The following is a 24,309-nucleotide window of genomic DNA, read 5'->3' as shown; positions in this document are numbered from 1 at the left end:
GTTGTAAACAACATGCATTTATAAACAGTCTAGAGGAGTGGTTATTGGATGGTGTAAAAGTGTAATGAATGAATTAATATTTTTCAAAGAATTGGCAGCTCTGACAGGTTTTCTTACTGTTGGTTATAAATAGTTTAATATGTGTTTTCAACAACATCTGTCACAAAACACACACCAATATTCAGTACATTCTAATTGGACTCTCAGTATGCTGAATAATAGATTGCACATTCATTTGACTGAATATGAGCCTTTTAGTAGGAAATTTGCAGTGTATGGATTTCTCACAGTCCAAAAGGCATTTTTCTCATGGCCAGATTCAAGGGGTTCTTGATGTATATGGCTAGACGTATATCAATTATATCAATTATTCTGAAGTTGGAATCATATAGTCAAAACTGCTCCATAAAATAGCAAGAAAATTGCTATGGTTGTGATACTTGTAATGATTAAAACCTGGGAAGTCATACTACTTTGTTATAATATTATATCATCTTCCTATATATACCTGCCCAAAAGTCGAGGTCTCCAACAGGGGCCATTCTCGGTATCTTGTATCTCACCAAAGAGGTGGGGTGTTGGGGATAGAAATTAAGAAATGGGAATCTATGGAAGAGGTGCTCTAATTATGGCATGCCTTCTGATTGGTGGTCCGACTGGTACCAGTATGCATTTCTTTCTGATGCCTTTGGGGGTGAATTTACTTCAGTATGTATATTTTCTCTAAGGAAAGCTTAGAGAAGAGAATGATGCTGGGGAAAATGGAAGGAAAAAGGAAGAGGGGGTGACCAAGGGCAAGATGGATGGATGGTATCCTTGAAGTGACTGGATTGACCTTGAAGGAGATGAGGGTGGTGACGACTGACAGGGAGCTGTGGCATGGGCTGGTCCATGAAGTCACAAAGAATTGGAAATGACTGAATGAATGAACACACATGTATATTTTCATGCTTTTAAACTGCCGTCTTATTTGTTATGTTTTTATGTTCTTTAAAATATTTATGGTTTTAATTTGGAAGTGTTCTGTTAAAAATCTGGAATGCTTATACTGGATGTCACACGTTATAATTATCTTTTGTCTCCTCCCTGAGGAGGATATAGTCCAAAGTAGTTCTGTACAGAACTACTTTGTGGGTGGAGCTGGGTAAGAACCAGCCAGCCCTTCCAGCTCATTCATTGCTTCAACATTGACCCACCACGTCCACCCATTAACAGTATACTTAATTGGTTGCTTTTGGGGTCCAGGTAGGAATTTTTCCATTCCTATGTTCTAAGGTCCATGCCTTAGTTACATCCAGAATGAACTACTGTAATGCACTCTATGGGGGGCTGCCTTTGAAGACAGTCTGGAAACTGCAGCTAGTGCAAAGCTCAGCTGCCAGATTACTAACTGGAGCTACCTACAGGGGACATACCATGACCCTGCTGAAGCAGCTCCACTGGCTTCCAATAAGTTTCCAGGCCCAATTCAAGGTGCAAGTATTACTTATAAAGCCTAAACGCTTCGGATCCAACCTCTCTTCAAGACCACATATTTCAAGCCATAACTGTTGTGTGGTCTCTTTATTTTGCAGGTTGGCAGGCAAAGGGCATTGTATAAATATTTTAGTAAGTAAACATTATCACTGAATGATTCCTATAAGAAATACTTATACCGACTCCCAGGTAGAGGAATAGAAATAAAGCAATTAACTCTCATGTACTAGGATAGGGCCCTTTAGTTCCACAAGATCCACATCAAGCTAGACTAGCATGAATTTGATACTTATCCCTGTGTAAAACATCATTGATCTTCCATATCAGATAGCTCAAAATGCATTAGATTTTATGACTTTTGTTATACAGAAAAAAGGATTCCACCTAAACATTTGGAAAAACTTACTGACTGTAGGAGCTGTTCAACAATGAAATATGTAGTCTCAAAGTGTTGTGGAGTCTCCTTTTTTGGAAGCTTCTAAACAGAGCTTGATGGCCATCTGTTAGGAAGGTTTTGATTGAGTGTTCCTGTATGACAAGACTGATGGACCTAGTGGTCTTTTCCAACTCTGTGATTCTCTTATTCAAACTCAAGTCCTGCATATCTACCAGAGTTTTCCTATTCAAGCAGCAAAACCAGGGAATCATGTAGACTTTTGTTTAAAAATACCTATGTACAATTTATTCCAATAATCTCTACATATTAGACCATTGGTTTTTTTGATGATTTTTTAGTACAGTAAAGAAATCCAGTATCATTATCTTTTGTGAGAAAACTGAAGGTAGAGTATCTCTGAAATTGTTAGTCTTATCATATTACCTTCATCTTTTGGTTTTGTGTAATGAACATGCTGATTTCCTAGTAAAGAGAGACTGAAATGCATGAAAAAATGAAAACAGCTGTCCTATAAATCCAGTTACATAGTCAAAAATACCATTAGGATGAATATAACTGATTTAAAGATATTAAAGAATATATGTAACTTCCAGCAAAACATTAACCGTAGACATTTCCTGTTGAAAGTTTCATGTAATCTGATAATTACTCATATATTCTGCCCTGGAGTGGATCATTCCATTCATTCCTACATCTAGAGTCTAGTTTTCCATTTCCTCTGCAACAGGAGCTCGTTCTTCTGTGGTCACTGAATTTTCTCAGTGCACATTGGGATGTCTGGATTTTCTTGCACCCAAAAAGTGTCATTTTGTTTTTCTGCCAAATCCGGGGTGTCCCCAGTGTCCTAGTAGATCCCCCATCTTAGGCATGGATGGTACCATTTTAACAGTGAAATAATTGACTGTCGGGGGATGAGTTTGTTGTCAGTATATAGTAGAGAGAGATAAATTTTAAGTAATTTGGATCATTGGCTGACTTTCAAAATTAATATTCAGCTTGGATTCCTCTGAAATCTGAATTATACATTTCCTTTTCAGCTTTCTAAAACCTACGAGTTGCCCACTCCAAATTATGTCTAGACCTACATGAAGGAAAGTTTACAAGGGGCAGTGTGATTTAGAGCACCTTTGTGAGCTTACACTATAGGTACAATCAGCTCAGTTAAAAAGATACTAGATAACTATGGAAGGAATAGATAGAAGGGTTGAGTTTACAAACAGAATTGTGTGGGGGGTGGAGGATGGAGGGTGAAGGACTATCAATGTAGAAAATGTCTAAATTGTTCTCTTGTGAAATTCATTTCTGAAAAAAGCAACCCATTGAATCTTTGAATACAACCTTGTGTTATTTCAAGCATTTGGAAAATGTCCTTTTGTTTTTAATCTTTCCAGGGTGGTGAGACAAGAAACAAAAGAAAACAAAAACAAAAACTTTCAAAGTTGTCAAAGGTGAGGGAAAGTAATTGTAATTCTGTTAAGGCCTTTAATTCAAGCAAACTACTTCAAATGTTAATAAATTTCCAATGCAATACAAGCTAAGCTTCCACTGTCAATTTATATACTAAGAGTATCACCTGCATTGACATGTTTAATGCGGTTTTTGCAGCCATACCGCCTTGAGCCATGATCTCGTCAGATCTCATTAGCTAAGTAAAGGCGAGCTTGGTCAGTGTTTGGATCAAGGTCCTCTGGGGACATTCAGACACATTAGTGAGATGTATAAGGAAGGCATGCTTTGTGGCTAAAAAGAACTAGACTTGATTTTAATTCCTCTCTCTGCCATGAATAAGTCCCACAAGGTTCCATATTTGCCACTAAATATACTAGGGCAATATATATCTTGTAGTAGTGAATAGAAATCAGTCTTGACTTTTTACAATACTATAGCTGTGGAATGAAAATGAAGCTACGGATTTCAATGAAGTCTGACTACAAGCACTTTTCCAATTCAAAATAAGGAGACTGGTCAACCTAGAAAGGCACATCATATCTACTAAAAACTATGCTTTTACCAGTCATAAAATTGTCATAAAATTATGAGTTCTTTATGGGGACAGTAATGTGACCACTCGGAAACCATTGGAGGAAGGATTTGCAGGTTGGGCTTTCTGGAAGAGGGAAGTAGACATCCAATTTTGTAAATGCTAGCAGGATATGCTTTCACACCATGGCTGCTGGGTTTGTAATTATGTGCAAGATCTGACACATATGTGCAAGATCTGGCATAAATATGTGCAAGATTGAGAACATGTGATGCCACATGTTTATGTGCAGGATCTGACCCACGGAGAAGGACGGTAGGTTTCCCCAAACTGTTAAGAACAGACCAGGTGCTTGGGAAGGGAGTCTCAGACTCTTGCTGAACACTCTGCTTCAATGGAGTTGCCTATTAGACAGATGTCCTCCAATTGCAAACTAGAGGTCTCCTAAGAGGTTTAAGCAAGATTTTTTTTTCAACCTGCTAGACTATCCCAGCATCTGGTGTCTTTCCCTAGAGCAGGGATCTTCAAACTATGGCCTGGGGGCTGGATACGGCCCTCAAAGGTCATTTACCCAGCCCCCGCTCAGGGTCAACCTAAGCTCAGGGTCAACCTGAAACGACTTGAAAGAACACAACAACAACAATCCTATCACATCAGCCAAAAGCAGCCCCACATTTCCCATTGAAATACTAATATGTTTATATTTGTTAAAATTGTTCTACATTTTTAATTATTGTATTGTTTTTAAGTGATTTTTGATCTACAAATAAGATATGTGCAGTGTGCATAGGAATTGACAACAGCTTATCAACAAGCTTGTCAACAGCTAATTCACAAGAAAAGGAAAACCTTCCAAACATGGCAAAGAGACACCAACTGTGCTGCTAAGGAAAAGAACTATGCCAGCGCAAAAGCTGAGGTCCAAAGAAGGACAAGAAAACTCAAGAACATCTGGTGGACAAAGAAGGCTGAAGAAATCCAACACCTGGCAGATACCCATGATGCTCAGGGATTTTCAAAGCCACAAAGGTCATCTATGGACCAAGAAACATGGCATACAGCCTCTCCGCTCATCAGATGGAACCAACCTACTGAAGGACCAAAAATCAATTGCACTACGTTGGAAAAAACACTACCAAAGCCTCCTGAACCACAACTCCAATGTGGCCGAAGAGGTTCTCATACAATCCCACAACAACAAACCAGGGATGAGCTTGCAGCACTGCCTAGTTTGGAAGAAGTCAGCAATGCCATCAGCCAACAAAAAAAATAACAAAGCCTTTTAACTGCCTGTATACCAACCTTGTAAGTTAGGCTAACCCATTACACATTGCCTTTCCGAAAGTTACTCAAGTTATCTTTAGAGATGTTGGTATAAAACTTTAACTTTGTTTTATATTGGTTGAGTTTTTAATTTCTCCTGTTTGGTAATGCTGATAGATACATGTGCTTGAATTGTGTCTACTGTAATGGAGCTTAGTGGAGCTGCTTCTCCAAGGTGAATAAAAGAAGCAGAAGATAACAATGTCTCATCCAGTTAGTTTTGCCTTCACTGCTTTGTTTTGTTAAATGGTTATGTAATTCCAGCTATTAAAGTGTGATGCTGCATGTTTCCCTTTAGGGACTATGTTCAAGCAATGGCTGGATTAAAACATTGCTCATGCACATGTGCTCTTTAAGTCTGCTAAATGCTTTGATGTATGAGACAAGGGCATGTATAGGTCAATAAATAACAATAACCAGAAAATCTGGGTTCTGAGGGATTCTCAGAATAATTTAGTCAAAATGCTTTAAGATCAACAAGTAACAAAGGTGAAGTAATAAAAATATATAGAAATTAATATCTTGGTCAAAGTAAGTAGTAAACACACACAAAGTGTCTAAGAAAGCTGAAAATGCACATATTGATTTTTTTTTCAAACCTGGGTTGCTGGAGGCAGAAATAGTAGGCCTGTTTGATCAAGAAAAAATTTGTTTCTGAAATCGATTTGTAATTGGGGTGTTTTTTTGTTTCGATATTTAAAATATTTACAAAACTTTCCAAAAAAATGTTTTGTTATTTACGAAATTTCGTAAATATTTACAAAACATTTTGTAAGTGTGAATGTTGCAGTAATGGTCACCTTGATTAGCATTGAATGGCTTTCATTTCTCCCACCCTGGACATTCCATAGATAAACTCCATTTGCCTAGTAGTTTCCAACAGACCTCTGAGGATGCCTGCCATAGATGTGGGCAAAATGTCAGGAGAGAATGCTTCTGGAACATGGTCATCCAATCGGCTCCGGCTCCTGCGCCCTCCTCCTCCTCCTCCTGGCACTTCCTGCAACACAGCTGGGAGGAGGAGGAGGAGGAGGAGGGCGCAGGAGCAGGAGCCGGAGCCGATTGGATGGTGCGCTCGGCTCCGGATCCTGCGCCCTCCTCCTCCTCCTCCTCCTCCCAGCTGTGTTGCAGGAAGTGCCAGGAGGAGGAGGAGGAGGGCGCAGGAGCCGGAGCCGATTGGATGGCGCGCGCGGCTCCGGCTCCTGCGCCCTCCTCCTCCTCCTCCTGGCACTTCCTGCAACACAGCTGGGAGGAGGAGGAGGAGGGCGCAGGAGCCGGAGCTGATTGGATGGCGCACGCGGCTCCGGCTCCTGCGCCCTCCTCCTCCTCCTCCTCCTCCCAGCTGTGTTGCAGGAAGTGCCAGGAGGAGGAGGAGGAGGGCGCAGGAGCCGGAGCCGCGCGCGCCATCCAATCGGCTCCGGCTCCTGCGCCCTCCTCCTCCTCCTCCTGGCACTTCCTGCAACACAGCTGGGAGGAGGAGGAGGAGGAGGAGGAAGGCGCAGGAGCCGGAGCCGATTGGATGGCGCGGAGGCCGGTTGTAAGGGTGAGCGCGCGCGGGCCGGGCGCCCAACAGGCAGGGGCGGTGCTTGGCTCACTGGGTGTGCGCTCGCGCCGCCCCTTCGCCCCGCCGGATTGGCTCCCAGGCACCAGCAGCACAGCAGCCTCCATCCCATTAACGACACGAGCTGAAGCTCGTAAAATATATGGGGCTGTTGTTTCGATATTTTTAAACCCTTCCGGGTTTAAAAATGTGTTTTGAAATCGCGTCGGAAGTGGTAAAAATAACGAATTAATAACGAAATAACGAATTAACGAACGAAACCGCACAGGCCTAAGAAATAGCCTATGATGAAATCACTACTGTGAATTCCAGTATCAATATTTCTGTTTCTCTATGTGTGTGTCTATCACATGATATCTGCAGATTTCCCAGAGATGTCTTGAGTAAAATATAAATATTTCCCTAAAGGGTTTTGATCTATTCTAAATTATCTACTTGAAGTTGATTGTTTCACTTCTTCGGTGAAGTTTTTCTTTGATGGGAAAGCAGTTAATACCTTTTTAGTCTTGCCTTGATAAATCTGAAAATGGAAATAGACTGGCATTGGAATCCTATCTGAAGCCCCACACAAACCAGTATCCTTTGAAGAAACAGGACCATGGGCCCTTACCACAATACTTTTTGGGGAAAAAACTCTTGATTTCTATTATTTTAAATATATACTTTTACTGAGAGCAAGTATAAAACCCCACCCATATGATTAATTAAAACACTTCAAGCAGGTGTCTGAACTATATAGTAGAACTGCACATTCTCAAAAACTACTTTTAATACTGTGGGCACATAACACATTCTGTGGTGTGTGTGTGTATGTATATGTATGTATATATATAGAGAGAGGGGGGGGGGAAGAAATATTTAGGGGGATAGGTTTTTTCTTTAAAAGGGCTCAAGAAACAATACATTTGAAATAGCCCAGAAGATTAAAGCTTTTATACCCAGCATTCCTTCCTTGCCTAGCTTCTGGGCTATAGTATCAGAATTTCTCTTGAGACCATCTTTGCCAGCAAACTGGACATGGCTCCTTTATAACTGCTGCCGGGTCAGCTCAGCCTTCAGCTCCCAGCTGAAGAAAACAGCAATAAAAAGGGAGACCACAGAACTCTCAAAGAGCCTGCTCTGTTTGGCTGCAGAAACAACCAAGAAGGTTAGAGCTTTCACACCCAGCGTTTCAGCTTTGCCTTCCTTCTGGGCCACAGTATAAGAACTTCTGTAGGTGAAATGGCTCCCCACAATTTCTGTTGGCACACTTCATCTCCCATCTGAACACAGGCAGCAATAAAAAGCCCTTAAAACCTCTCTACTTATGAAGAGAATCTCTTGCTGTAGAAAATTCAGAGGTTAGGAAGGGTGAGTCCAGTGCCAGCAGGTTGTTATCCCAAGGAAGGGATGGGGACAATGGTCCTCAGACAGCAGCTATCTCAATTGTACAGGGGCAAGGGAGATAGGGAAATGGGAAGCAGGTATATCACCAAGCGGGCAAAGTTAACAACAAAGTCCTGTCAACCTAAAAGTGTTCCCATCCCAAATAATCTGGATAGCCTTGGTAGCAATCCCTCTGGGCTGAAAATAGTGCTGCTTAATGCTAGGTTTGTAAATGGTAAGACAGCTGTCATTCTGGACTTGATCCTGGATGAGCATGTCAACCTGGTGTGTATTACAGAGACCAGGCTGGATGAGACTCTCATCAATCTCAGCTCTGCCCACCAGGATTCTCTGTACAGCAGCAGGTGAGGCCTGGGGGGCAGGGAGGTGGAGTTGCAGTAGTCTATCGGGAAAATATCCCCTGAACAAATGCCCCATCTCTCAGTCTACAGGGTTTGAAGGTGTTTACCAAAAGATGGGGAGCCAGGACAGAATAGGGATTCTGTTGGTGTAGCACCCACCACACTGCTTGAAAGTCTCCCTTCCCGAGCTATTTGAGGTGGTCTCGAGGTTGGTGTTGAAGTCTCCATAGCTCCTAGTACTGGTGGACGTCCATGTTGAGGCAACCCTTTTTGGAGTGGCTCATGTCTGCCATGACAACTATGGGTCTCTTTCAATTGGTATCTGGCCCCACACATGCTGCTGGACATCATTGGTGAGTGAGTATTTGTGTAACTATAATTGCCTTCCATCTGTAGGGTCTTGGCGGTGGGTGTGTAGGTGACTATAGAGACCTATTCTTGATCTGCATGTTTTTCCACAATGAGGACATCGGTTTTCAAATGGAAGGTGGTCCCAATCAGGGTTGGCTTGACGTGCCTTCCTCTTGACATATTTCTCCTTTTTGCTCTCCATTCGTGCCTCTTTGAATTACACAGCACTATTGGTCATAGCTGACCTCCAGTTAGAATGCTCAAGGGCCAACATTTCCTAGTTCTCCCAGTTTTTTAGGTTGGTTTTGAGACCATCTTTAAATCTCTTTTCCTGTCCACCAACATTCCAGTTTTGAGTTGGAAGTATCATAACAGCTTTGGGAGACAATGATAGGACATTCAGACAATGTGGTCAGTCCAGCGAAGTTGATGGCAAAGGATCATCACTTCAGTGCTAGTGGTCTTTGCTTCTTCCAGCACATTGCAGGATTTTTCGGAGGCAATGCTGATGGAATCATTCCAGAAGTTGAGTGTGATCTCTGTGGATGGTCTAAGTTTTGCAAGAATATAACAGGATTGGGAGGACAGTAGCTTTACAAACAGGCATCTTGGTATCCCTATGAATGTCCCAATCCCTAGTATGCTGGACACATTTTAGACCATGTATTTTGTACGGAGGGTGGGGATGATAATGATCTGGGAATGGAGGAGCTCTCTGTAGTTCCATTGTCACGGACAGATCACTATCTGGTCAGGTTTAGACTGACTGGGACTCAGAACCTCTGCAAGGGTAGGAGACCCATTTAGATGGTCCATCCCAGGAGGCTTATGGATCTGGATGGATCTTGATGGCTCTTGAGGAATTTCCTGCTACCCAGGCAAGTGATCCTGTTGAAACCCTAGTTGATCTCTGGAATGGGGAAATGATTAGGGCGGCAGTCACAATTCCTCTGAAGCATCCCTTCTCACATCCCTTCTTGCTGACCCTCCCCCCACCTCTTTCACTGAGAAGCTGGCAACAATTGAATGCATGAGACGGGTACTAGAGCAACAGTGGCAGAAAACTCTGAGTGATTACAACTGAAAACAAACAAAAATGTATCTGAAGATGTATGGTGGGACAATATAAGCAACAAAAGAAGCATTTTATACAAATACTATTGCTGCACCACAAAACAGTCCAGCAAAATTGTTTCAGGTAGTTAGATGCCTAATCCAACTTGGCCCAAAAGAGAATGCGCTGTGAGGAGCTTGCCCACCATTTTGCAGATAAGATCACTCAGGGACTGTGAGTTTTAAAGGCTATTTTAAGTGTATTCATGATATTTTAATCTATTTTTACCACACTGCACTATTTAATTGTTTTAAACTTTTTATTGCACTTTTTAAATTTGACTAAAGCATGGGATGGTTAGCTACCTTGAATCCCCATAAGGAGAAAGATGGGGTATATTATTATTATTATTATTATTATTATTATTATTATTATTTATTTGATCAGTCATATGACCATTTCAAAATAGAACACGAGTAAAAAACAAGGCAACAAGGTGATAAGTCAGAATCTTATTTTCCTGGTTCTTCTTTCAGGAAATCTGCTCTTTTCTTAATAGCTTTCAGAATAAAAAGGCTGACTCTGATTATGCTGGATCTTTCCTGCCCTTGCAATAGGGATGTCAGAATATCATTTCTGTTGGGGGACCTGCAGTTGGATAATATTGGATGTAAATATCTGTCTCGCAGTTCAGTGTATGCTGGACAGTCAATTAAGAAATGTTCAATATCTTCCACTGTTTGTTCTCCCCAGACGCAGAATCTCTCACTTCTTGGGATGTTACAGTAATGCCCGGTTTGCACCATAGTACCAAGTTGTTCAAACCTAGCCCTAGTATATATTCTTCTTAAGGGTAGTGGAAGTGGAATAGTTAGGTAGTGCTCTAAATGAGTATTCCTTTTGTGGGAAGCTAAAAACCTTGTGGCTGAAGACCTACCGATGCTTTCTAGGTCCAGCTGTGCATAGACATCCCGAATGCGCCGCTTGATCACCTGCCCTGTCCCCGGACCCAGAACACCCAGAAATTGCAAAGGCAGACCGAAACCAGCCAGCTCATTATTCAGAGCCACCATCCATGATGACTTCTGGTCATGCTGGACTTGATCCTCTAGACATAGGTGAGGAAATCTACTGGGATCCATAGAGTTTACTTTTGACCAGTTATTAAACTGTCTCATTAGAATTTGAGCTTTTACTGGGAGTATTCCTAGCTCAGCCCTTACTGCCGCCGTCAGCGTTGTTCTGGAAAGGCCCTGGAAGGTGCGAAGCTGCTTCACTTGGAAGGCTTCAATCTTAGCCAGATTGATGTGCCCCCAAATTTCAGCCCCAAATATAAGTGCTGGCATTATTTTTGTTTTAAAGACTTCCAGGGCAGGTCTAATTGTGCCTGGGTATTTATGATGGTACAGCTTATAAATGGAACCTGCTGCTTTTGTTGCTCTTTGTATACTATGAGTAATGTGTTTAGCCCAAGCACCAGACGAAGAGAACATAATGCCTAGATATTTGTAGCAATTAATTTGTTCCAAATGTACGCCTTTCAGGGACCACGTGTACTATTTCCTGTTTTTTCCAAAGACTATAATTTTGGATTTATCCTTGTTCATAGTGAGTGAATTTAGCTCACAGTACACATTGAATTTTGCCAGGGATCTTCTTAGTCCCACTGGAGATGTTGCCATAATCACCATGTCATCAGCATAAAGCAGGATGTTAATAGTTCTGGACAAAACTTTAGGGCCATGTAGACTGTCAGAGGACAATGTATTTACGATGTCATTTATATAGAAGTTAAAGAGAAAAGGGGCTAAAATGCACCTTTGTCTCACCCCAGTTGATGTCTTGATTTCATTGCTCAGGGCTCCACTGGGTCCAAGTCTAACTTTCAATACGGTGTCAGAGTACAGCATAATGATTAAAGTAAGTAATCTTCTGTCGATGTTTGTGGCAGCCAGCTTTTCCCATATTATGTTACGACAAATTGAATTGTAAATTCAAACGCTGAAGACAAGTCTATAAATGCTGAATACAGACACATCCCCCTTGAATTATACTTTTGGATTATGTGCTGCAGGACAAAGCAATTATCTATGGTTGAACGTCCCTGTCGGAAGCCTGATTGTTCTTCACAGAGAATATTGTTTTCATTGGACCATTGCTCAACTTTGATCAAAAGATATTTTGCGTAGATTTTTGCTGTGATATCAATCAGGCTTATAGGCTGATAGTTCTTTGGATTGGTTTTTTCTCCATTCTTATGAATAAGGATGATAATACTCATCTGCCAGCCTCTAGGTATGCTGCATGAATTGTTAATGTGGGAGAAGAGCCCTGCTAAAAGTTGGGCCCACCAATCACTGTTGTTCTTGAAAAGTTCAGCCGGCAAAAAATCCTCCCCATGTGCTTTATTGTTTTGAAGTGCGTTGATAATAGATATTACTTCATGTGGCTTGACTTGTGTCCAGGCCGGGAGGGTGGCAGGATTGCAATAAGTTGTTACATGTTTTACATTGTTTGAATTGCCTGCCTTATTAAAGAGATCACCATAAAAGGTTTCCCAATGAGATGCAGGGATTGGAGAGTCTATTGAGAATCTGATTTGTCTCAATTTTGAAGAGACTAGTTGCCAGAAGACTGCTGAATTCTTCAAATGTAAGGCAGAGTCCAGTTCATGCCAAATTTTTGTGTTATATTGGGACTTCTTATGGGAAATCAGTTTTTTGTATGACCTTCTCAGGGTTAACATATTATTATGCAGATCTTTATTAGGGTAACATATAGCTCTTCTCATGCTCTTTCTTAGTTTTTTACAGTCCTGGTCAAACCATGGGTTTGTTCTGTCAATAGAGTCTTTTCTTGTACTGCTTGGTGAATATGTAAGCAGGCTTTTGAGGTTAGAGCACAGAACGATGAAAATTTGAAGAACCTGGTTAGGGTTGGATGAAGAGGCTTTTATCACTTCACCACATGCGACAGCTTGCGGGTTACGTAGATATTCATCAATGGCTGTTAAATTGACGGCCTGCCATTTTAATCTCTTACATTGAAGTGTAGACATGAAGTGTAGATATAAATTTTGCATCTGTGGGATTTGTTGGATGTATATCAGAGTGACTGAAAATAACTGTTGACAAGGGTTGATGGTCACTGTCTTCCCTTGGTTTGACTGTAACCTCAGAGAAGAACTCACTGAACTCCTTAGAGACACATATATAGTCCAGGGTGCTATTGGCTCTCGCTGAATGGTAGGTAAAGGGATAACAGTATTTCTTATTTTCCCCATTTAGTATGTAAAGATTGAACTTGTATAGAACAGAAACCAGCTCAATCCCTGCTTTATTTCTAGTCATGTCTCTAGAGTTCCAATCAGCATTGAAGGGCAGGTCTCCCTTGGGGATGCCGGATAGCTCTGTCAGTTTATTTGCTGAGCTTCCCAGTCTCGCGTTGAAATCCCCAAGTCAAATTATTAATGCTGATGGATATTCAAAGATAACTTCTTCTAGAGCTCTTTCAAGAGATGCCCATGTAGAGTACTGAGCAAATCTAGATGGCATAGGAGGCATGTATACGTTTATAATGACCACGATAGAAGGGATGGTTTTTCTCTTTTGGGGTAGCCTCAGATGGGGTATAATTAAAGTTAATAATAATAATAATTGCAAAATTTACATATCAAAAACAACAAAATTTACATATCAAAGCAACAACAAATTGTTTGTTTTCAGTTGTAATCAGTGCTATGAAACTATATTTTATTTCAGGGATATGAGATTCACAGAAAATAATGAAATTCCAAAATTTTAAATATTTAACAATTTTACAGTGCACTAAGTCATTCATTACAACCTAGACTTTGAACATAGGAATATGGATTTGTACAGATCTCCCCACTGCCTTCCCACTTCCATTTCTTAGAAGATAGATGCAAGCAAGCTTAGAAGGCTACCACCAGGCAACAATGAGACCCAAGCCCCTTTCTTATTAAAGAGGACTACCTAAGTCCATTTCTTATTTAAAAAGACTATATAGGTAAAGAGAAAAATGGGTTGTTACAGCAACAGCAACTAGAAAACAATCCACAAAGGTTCTTTCTCCCTGGACAGAATTTCATTGCAAGCAGAAAGCCATTTCAATTTTCATATAATGCTATTTGAAGCCCAAATAAGATGAGGGCAGGGACGAACAGCCTTTAATTGGGGAAATTGGCCTTTTTGAGGCTCTAGGTGTCAAACACAAGGCCCGTGGGTCACATCCAGCCCTCCATGTCATTTTATGTGACCCTTCAGATACTGGACTACAACTCCAGCATTCCTCATAATTAGACATAATGACTAGAAATGATAGAGAATGTGATACATTAACACCTGGAAGGCCTCAATTTGTTCTGTTTAATCAGAACAGTGAGGCTTGAATTTAGATTTAAGACTTGTGGGTATGGCATCAGACTTTAAAATGTCCTATAAACTTTCCTCAACCTCAGAATCACAAGTGCTGTTGGGTTGCAACTCCCATTATCACCAGTCTGAATGACAATAAAATAGTAATGAATGGAAATCAAAAGAGAAGGGAGTTATCATTCAGTAACATCTAGACACCTAAATTGGTTAGAAACTAAAGATCACTGACAACTATGTAAAAAATTATAGTTGGTCCTTTGTATCCACAGATTCTCAGTTGATGGATTCCATGGCCCTTTGAAGGCTAAAGTGGCCCTTGATAAAAATGAGTCTGACACCCCTGCTCTAGAGGGACAATTGTATGCTCTTTTTCTTTTCTTTATGGTCTGCTAAATCAATGGTTCCCAACCATTTTTTAAAACCAGGGACCACTTGATCAAAACCACTTTGACCAGGGACCACTCTCCAGTACCAAAAGGGTTACAAATTGGTTTTTGATCATCTTTAGATTTGGTTTGGTTATTTGGGGTGCTGATTCATAAAACCGCATTGGATAGACTACATCAACTCTAGTTTATGATACATAACATATGCCAACCAGTAGTCACCATTTGCTTGTGCACAGAAAATCATATTTAATAAGCCTCGGCACTATATGAGAGTTTCACAAGACCAGTCACTCTCATTGCAATGGTGTAGTAATGGTGAGGCAGTGGACCATATTTTGGTTCTTGTGGACCACTGGTGGCTCTTGGACCCCAGGTTGGGAACCACTGTGTTAAAGCAAACTAAGGGTCTGTGGGCTGGATGCAACCCTCTAAGATCATTTATCCAGCCCCTGCCCTAAACATTCAATTTAGGGTCACTGTAAGTCTGCCTAATTAACTTAAGTATCTCATCAGCCAAAAGCAGGCCCATAATTTTGGTAAGATTATGTTGGTTAAAAGTTGTTCCTCATTTTAAAGTTTGTCTTGTTCTTTCATTTTTTCACTACAAATAAGTTATGTGCAGTGTGTATAGGAATTTGTTTATGTTTTTTCAAACTATGGTCTGCATCCCCCCCACCCCAACAGTCTGAGGAACCAGCTTGAACCAACCCTCTGCTTAAAAATCTTGAGGACCCCTGTGTTAAAGGAATTACAGGATTCTGGGATGCTGTACCAATTACATTGAAAGGCTGCTCAAATCTCAGCCCTCTACTGTAATCTAGAGGTTGGGTGGTGCGTGCAGGTCCTCCAGCAATGAGGAATGTAGCTCAATACTACCGTGCTTCCTCATAGGTAGTGGAAAGACTAGATAGAAGTGAATAGTCAAGAGGAGTGAACAGAGGGATGGCAAAGGAGCTGGTGCACCTGTCTTTTAAGTTCTCTGCACTTTGCCTAATGAAAGGATTGGCATCAATGAGTACTCTCAAGCAGTATATGATATCATATAGTAACAGCAAACAAAGCCATAATAATTTTAAGTAAATTTGCTTGAGTATTGGTGCTTTCACAATTTCTGAAAATATAATCATTATGTATCTGTTTAAAATATGCTTAGTGGTGGCTGGTACACCCAGTGTCAATGGGACAGGGAATCTGCTCAGACTTTAAAAACATTATCCAAAGTTCCAGATGTTATCCCCAAAATAGGTTCAGTACCATGGATAGTTCTTATAAACTGACATTAACATGAGATCCATCAGCTATATCTGAAGGGCTGGCATCTTATTAGGATATGGGACTTCATTTGTTTGTTGTAGAAGTTGGCATTCCCTTCCACTCTCTGCAGTGACCAAAGTCACCGCAGGACTAATTTTTTCACCATGACAGAACCTTTGCAAAAATATTCCAAGGCAGACGGAGAGGGTGAGAAATAAGAGAAGGCGTGGCTTTCTGCATAGAGAGGTGATGACATCATCTGGAAGCTGCACTTCTCTAATCTGTTGCTTGCAATTCTCCAATAGCCATTGAATGGTTGTTCACAAGGACATCATAGCAAAACAATGATTTGGGGTGTGTGGAGGGCCATAGCAGAGTTATTATCTTAGGATCTTTCATTTTAGTTGTTTTTGACTTTTATTCAATTACCTTTCTGAACTTTTCTGTTATATTTTAATTCAATAAATCATCTTTGTGAATGTTTTTTATTGTTGAAAGGAAAGTGTAGAAGTATTGTAAACAAGAGGGAAAAGACTGAGACCCTGTGATAGATTTGGTTCTGTATCCAACCCCCATGAGGAATGATTCAAAATGACAGCCATCACTTCAAGCCATTTCACTAATATCAGAGTGGATAGTTCTCTCTCTTTTTTTTTTTTGGTACTCATTTTTCAACAAAATGAAAAAAAAAGGAAATAAAACACTATCTAAATCTAACAGTGATTTCTTCAACAGTAGAGTCAAAGGTTTTAAAGGATGTTCCATCATGCACTATATTTAGAGAGTGACAATTACATATCACATATTTCAACCAGTGGTAAATTCCATTAAACACTAAGCAGCTTTCACCCAGGTTAATTTGCAAAGTATTAGCTCTTCTCTTGGAGTGTTGTCTATTGAGGGCCATAAACACCAATGATAGGCAGGTCTGAGGCCAATTGTGAATTGAGTCCCAAGCAAGTAGGAAAGCTTGCCCCCATTATTCTTTTTGTTTTTCCTCCCTTTCCCTTCTTTCCTTCTCCTTTCTCACCTGGAAGTCTTGAATTTAAACTATTTTCTAGAAATTAGGCCAAGAACAGGTACAAGATGAAATATAGACTTGAGACCACTGGTTGCTAGCCCTACTGCAAAACAATCAACAAATTAGTGTGTATGTGGTAATCATTGTAGAATATAATTCAACCTCAAATTACTGGATCAATTTCACATTTTTTTAAAAAAGAAGAACAGTGAATGTTCTTGCTAGCTCTGGTTCCATCATTGAAGATTCACCATAGTCATTAGTCATTGATACTTACAGAATGCCACTAAAATGTAGGCCGGAATACCTTCATCTGAAGTGAAAGTTATTCTGATGGCAGGTATTCATTGGATTTTGCAGCACAGAATGCTAATCAACTTCTTATCAGTAGCATTGAGAGAGACAAGCAGAGAGATGGATTTGAGAGAGTCTTGCTTTGATTATTCTTGTCTGAATTCCTTTGGGGAAGAGTATTATTATTATTATTATTATTATTATTATTATTATTATTATTTTAGGGTTGAAGGTTACATACAGATGAAACACAGTAATTCATATCTCACCTGGGCTTCCTGACATTAACTGTTATGTCTAGGTCAGCAAAGAACTTCAGGAGGAAAAATACACGGAGGCAAAGATTTGCAAATGTAGTGTGCTATCTTGAAAAAATTGATAAATAATTCATACAAGCAGTCTGTAAATAATACATCATTTGAGTCAAATATTTGTGGATCATGTAGATTCTTTTCATAAAATGCTATGCTCTTGATATTACATAGACAACACCTGACTTCTAGAATCTAAGGAAAAGAAAAAACCCTAAACATTATAAGCTGCTAATTAATCTAATCAAAGGGAAACTGTCATCAATATTTTTTTGAAGTCACTGTGAGTCTTGCCACTTGGAAGGTGATTCATTTGTTTCTATAGAGGCAATTGGCTTTCTTAAATATCCTTTGATGAATGTAGGAAAGAGAACCACAGGTTTCTCAAGGAGTTTGTAAAGCAATTGCCCAGAATTTCTCTAGGAAGAAAATGGTACTCTTAATTTGTGTAATTATGATAGTGAGCATGCTCCTGTTTGTGTTCGAAGTACAGGAGCACTGCTGGGTTTGTGGCACCTTAAATGCTAGCTAACAAATTCATTCCTGCATGAATGTTTGTGGCCTCACACCCACTTGCCTGAAGTATTAAATTAATTTTTTGCACATATATCCACATACTATATATATACAGATAGAACTTGATAGAGCACTATGAATGCCAGGTGATGTAGGCTATATTTCAGAGGAAGGTACATATCTGAGTATCCCTTTCTTAAGAAAATCCCATGAAATTAGGTACGATAAGTCAACAGGCCTCTTGAAGGCATATATCCACAAACCATAAGCAGCATCTAGTCATCTATGCAAGTGTTTGTTTATTTATTTATTTATTTATTTATTTATTATTTAAACTTACATGCCGCCACTCCCCTGGGGCTCGGAGCGGCTTACAAGAATAGCTAAAATCTAACAAAGTTTAAAAGCAATTTAAAACAATTTAAAAACAACAGTATCAAACATTAAAAGCCTGTCGGAACAGGTATGTCTTACATGCCCTGCGGAAAGCTGGTAAGTCCCGCAGGGCACGAACTTTAGGTGGCAGAGCATTCCAGACTGATGGCGCCACTGCTGTGAAGGCTCTGCGTCTGGTTGTCGTTAGATGCAAGGAGGTGAGACGATCCCTCAGATACATTGGCCCCAGACCATGCAAGGCCTTAAAGGTGAGTACCATCACTTTGAAAGTGACCCGGTGCTCAATTGGTAACCAATGCAGCTGTAGTAAGATTGGTGTTATGTGGCATTTCATCGGAATTCCCGCAAGAAGCCGAGCAGCTGCGTTTTGTACCAACTTGAGCTTCCGAATCACCGACAGAGGGAGGCCAATGTAGAGGGCGTTACAGTAGTCCAGTCTTGAGATGACCGTGGCCTGGATCACCGTAGCTAGGTCGTCCCTGGACAGGTAGGGGGCCAGCCGTCTAGCCTGCCGCAGGTGAAAGAAGGCGGTTCTGCTCACGGCGGAGACCTGGGCCTCCATTGTCAGCAGAGGGTCCAAAAGGACTCCCAGACTCTTTACCAATGATGACGGGCGTAACGCCTCGCCATCCAGGGTGGGCAGATAGATGTCCCCACTGCCCGGTCCACCCAGCCATAGGATCTCCGTCTTTGCTGGATTCACCCTCAACCTGCTGGCACGCAGCCATCCAGTAACGGCCTCGAGGCACTGATGGAAACAATCGGGTACAGAGTCTGGTCGGCCTTCCATCTTCAACACCAGCTGAGTGTCATCGGCATACTGATAACACTCAAGCCCAAAACCTCGAACCAGCTGAGCAAGTGGTCGCATATAGAAGTTAAACAACAGAGGGGAGAAAATGGCCCCCTGAGGAATCCCACAAGATAGAGGGGACCTCTCAGAGACCAGGCCTCCCCTCTCCACTCGCTGTCCACGGTTGTGAAGAAAGGAGGACAGCCAGTTTAAAGCTGTCCCCCTGATTCCAGCAACAGCAAGGCGGTGGGTCAAGAGATTGTGGTCGACTGTGTCAAATGCTGCTGTGAGATCCAATAGCACAAGCAGCGCTGACCCGCCCTGGTCAAGCTGGCATCGAAGGTGATCCGTGATGAAGACCAGCACAGTCTCTGTCCCGTGCCCTGCACGGAAGCCGGATTGGAAGGGATCTAGTCCGGCTGTGTCGTCTAGGAATTGCTGCAACTGCTCCGCTGCTGCCCTCTCAATCACCTTGCCCAGGAACGAGAGATTTGAAACTGGGCGGTAACTGGAGGGAACCAAGGGATCTAGATCTGGTTTCTTCAGCAAAGGAGAGACCACCGCCTCTTTTAAACCCTCTGGAAAGACTCCTTGCTCAAGGGAGCTGTTTATGATCTTCAACAGAGGGTCACGTAATCCCTCCAAGCAGGATTTCACCAACCAAGAGGGACACGGATCGAGGGAGCAAGTGGTCGGTCTAGCTGCAGCTATGAGCCTATCGACAGCCCCTGCATCCAGTGGGATGAACCGATCGAGGAAGGGCCCAGCAAGTGGCCACGGGGTCTCAAGTTATCTCACTGTATCAATTGTGGCGGGGAGGTCCCGGCGAAGTAGCGAGATCTTGTCTGCAAAATAGCTCTGAAAAACCTCGGCTGGAGGGGTCTGATCACCACTTTTTGGGACGGTAGGAACCGTTGTTAGAGATCGAATTATTTTGAACAATTTTGCTGGGCGTGAGCTAGCAGACGCTATCAAAGAAGCACAATATACTCGCTTTGCCTTAGTGATAGCATGCTCATAGGATTCCCTGAATGCCTCATAAGCTGATCTCGATGCTCTGTCACGGAGTTCTCGCCACACGCCCTCCAGCTGTCTCTTTTCCCGCTTCATCAGTCGAAGTTCCTCGGTGAACCAAGGAGACCGATTTCAGCAGGGTCTGAGAGGGCGTCTAGAATCATAGAATCATAGAATCATAGAATCATAGAATCAAAGAGTTGGAAGAGACCTCATGGGCCATCCAGTCCAACCCCCTGCCAAGAAGCAGGAATATTGCATTCAAATCACCCCTGACAAATGGCCATCCAGCCTCTGCTTAAAAGCTTCCAAAGAAGGAGCCTCCACCACACTCCGGGGCAGAGAGTTCCACTGCTGAACGGCTCTCACAGTCAGGAAGTTCTTCCTAATGTTCAGATGGAATCTCCTCTCTTGTAGTTTGAAGCCATTGTTCCGCGTCCTAGTCTCCAAGGAAGCAGAAAACAAGCTTGCTCCCTCCTCCCTGTGGCTTCCTCTCACATATTTATACATGGCTATCATATCCCCTCTCAGCCTTCTCTTCTTCAGGCTAAACATGCCCAGTTCCCTAAGCCGCTCCTCATAGGGCTTGTTCTCCAGACCTTTGATCATTTTAGTCGCCCTCCTCTGGACATATTCCAGCTTGTCAATATCTCTCTTGAATTGTGGTGCCCAGAATTGGACACAATATTCCAGATGTGGTCTAACCAAAGCCGAATAGAGGGGTAGCATTACTTCCTTAGATCTAGACACTATGCTCCTATTGATGCAGGCCAAAATCCCATTGGCTTTTTTTGCTGCCACATCACATTGTTGGCTCATGTTTAACTTGTTGTCCACGAGGACTCCAAGATCTTTTTCACACGTACTGCTCTCGAGCCAGGCGTCACCCATTCTGTATCTTTGCATTTCATTTTTTCTGCCAAAGTGGAGTATCTTGCATTTGTCACTGTTGAACTTCATTTTGTTAGTTTTGGCCCATCTCTCTAATCTGTCAAGATCGTTTTGAATTCTGCTCCTGTCCTCTGGACTATTGGCTATCCCTCCCAATTTGGTGTCGTCTGCAAACTTGATGATCGTGCCTTCTAGCCCTTCATCTTAGTCATTAATAAAGATGTTGAACAGGACCGGGCCCAGGACGGAACCCTGCGGCACTCCACTTGTCACTTCTTTCCAAGATGAAGAGGAAGCATTAGTGAGCACTCTCTGTATTCGTCCACTTAACCAATTACAGATCCACCTCACCGTAGTTTTGCCTAGCCCACATTGGACTAGTTTCCTTGCCAGAAGGTCATGGGGGACCTTGTCGAAGGCCTTACTGAAATCCAGGTACGCTACATCCACGGCATTCCCCGCATCTACCCAGCTTGTAGCTCTATCGAAGAAAGAGATCAGATTAGTCTGGCATGACTTGTTTTTGATAAATCCATGTTGACTATTAGCAATGACTGCATTTGTTTCTAAGTGTTTGCAGACCGCTTCCTTAACAATCTTTTCCAGAATCTTGCCCGGTATCGACGTGAGGCTGACCAGACGGTAGTTGTTTGGGTCATCCTTTTTTCCCTTCTTGAAGATTGGGACCACATTGGCCCTCCTCCAATCTGCTGGAACTTCTCCCGTTCTCCAAGAACTCTCAAAGATGGTTGCCAATGGTTCCGAAATGACTTCCGCTAGTTCCTTCAATACTCTGGGGTGTAGTTGATCTGGTCCTGGGGACTTGAACTCATTAAGAGCGGCCAGGTATTCCTAGACGCCTTCTTTCCCAATTTGGGGTTGGATGTCCTCTAATCCCTCATCCACTCTATCTTGCTGAGGCTGAACATGACCTTCTTTTTGTGAGAAGACCGAGGCAAAGAAGGCATTAAGTAGTTCTGCCTTTTCCCTATCCCCGTCATCATTGCCCCATCTTCTCCTCGAAGAGGTCCTATCGCCTCCTTGTTTTTCCTTTTTCTACTGACATAAGAATAGAAGCCCTTTTTATTGTTTTTAATGTCCCTGGCAAGCCTGAGCTCGTTTTTTGCTTTAGCCTTGCGGACCTTTTCCCTACAGGTGTTGGCTATTTGTTTGAATTCTTCTTTGGTGATTTCTCCCTTTTTCCACTTCTTGTGCATGTCTCTTTTGTGTCTTAGCACAGTTAGAAGTTCTTTGGACATCCATTCTGGCTTCTTTGCACTTGTCCTATTTTTTCTCTTTGTTGGCACGGTTTGCAATTGCGCCTTGAGTACTTCACTCTTGAGAAATTCCCATCCATCCCTAACTCCCTTGTCTTTTAGTATCTGTGTCCACGGAATGCTGCTGAGCTTTTCCTTCATTTTTTGGAAATCAGCTCTCCTAAAGTCCAAAATGCGGGTTTGACTTGTCTTAGTTTCGGCCTTCCTTTTTACCTCAAATTGCAGGAGCACATGGTCACTTGCCCCTAAGGATCCTACCACTTTGACCACATCGATCAGGTCCTCCGCATTTGTTAGGATGAGATCAAGAGTAGCCAACCCCCTTGTTGCCTCTTCTACCTTCTGGACCATGAAATTGTCTGCAAGGCAAGCGAGAAATTTGTTGGACCTTGTACTCTTGGCCGAGTTTGTTTTCCAGCAAATATCGGGATAGTTGAAATCGCCCATGACTACTACATCTCTTCTCTGTGCCTGTTTGGTCAACTGTTGGCAGAAGACTTCATCAAGTTCTTCCTCCTGGCTTGGGGGTCTGTAGTAGACACCGACAATGACATCTTTCTGAGTCCCAGTTCCCTTGATTCTTATCCAGATGATTTCAAGCTGGTTTCCCAGATTGCTGTCCTGAATCTCTTCTGCAGTATAAGAGTTTTTGACATATAAGGCTACTCCGCCTCCTCTCCCCTTTGTTCGGTTTCTGTGAAAGAGGTTATACCCCTCGATATCTACATTCCAGCGATAGGAGTCATCCCACCAGGTTTCAGTGATCCCTATGATATCATATTTGTGGTGTTATGCTAAAAGTTGGAGTTCGTCTTGTTTATTTCCCATGCTCTGTGCATTAGTGTAAAGACATGTGAGCCCCTGAGATCTTCCCTTGAGCTGTTTAATTGGGATTATAGTGCTTTTGGTACTTGGTCCTCGTTGTGTTTGTGCAGCCCTCCGTTTAGCCTTCTGGCGATTCCCAGACATTATGGGTAAAGTAGTGTTCGCAAGGCTGTTGTCCCCCTCCCCCGGTGGACCTAGTTTAAAGTGCGTCTAATGAGGTTTGCGAGTCTGTGAGCAAAAAGGTGTTTTCCTACTTGTGTGAGATGCACCCCATCCCTTGCCAGTAGGCCATCCTACATCAGATTAAGATTGCGGAGACCTAATATCTGGGTTGCAGAGCGGTCCGGTGAGACTACCTAATCTGACCTCAATCTCCCCCCATCCAGACTCCCCCAATTCTCCAATGCTGCCACCAGCTCCCAGGGACTCGAAGGAGCCCTTGGTGGAGCATTTTTGGCGAGTTTGGCGAGTTTTCGTCGGAGTTAAAGGAGTGATAAGGAAACGGGAGGAGAAGGGAGGTAGAACGCCGAGGCCTTTTCCAGCTAGGGCCTAATAAGGCCGTCTCCATCCAGGGCCTAATAAGAGCGTTCCCTCCCAGTTGGGACTGCGACTGCTAGACCACCCAACCCCTCGACCGAGCCACGACCCGGGAGGTGTGTTGGCCCTCCGACCGTCCCCCTCATCATCAGGAGGAATCAGAACTTTGCAGTTGCCGCGGACGCCATTGCCACAGGAGGGCCTGCAGGAAGGCCTATCGAGGCGCTGCCCTGACCGTGTCGCTCGGCGTTCAGCCCGGCGCCAGTGCACTCGCTGCTCAGTCTGGCTTGGCGCTCTGCTTCGCTGCTGGCGCGCCGTTCCTCCGCTGTTCCAGGCGCCACCACCTTGGCGGTCCGGCTGCCCAGCGGTTTTACGGCCGCGGGGCCGGCTCTCGCCCCCTTGTCGCTTTCTGCCCATTGGATCTTCAGGGGAAGCAGACCGCGCCTGGTGTCGTCGCGACCGCTGTTGTTGCTGGGGGACCGGGCACACTGGTTGCTCTCGGCTTGGTTTCCGGTTGGCACCTC

The sequence above is a fragment of the Anolis sagrei genome, chromosome 3 (assembly GCF_037176765.1).
Source record: "Anolis sagrei isolate rAnoSag1 chromosome 3, rAnoSag1.mat, whole genome shotgun sequence".
Lineage (NCBI taxonomy): Eukaryota > Metazoa > Chordata > Lepidosauria > Squamata > Dactyloidae > Anolis > Anolis sagrei.
The sequence above is the reverse complement of the archived record's forward strand: the minus strand, read 5'-3'. Positions refer to the sequence as shown.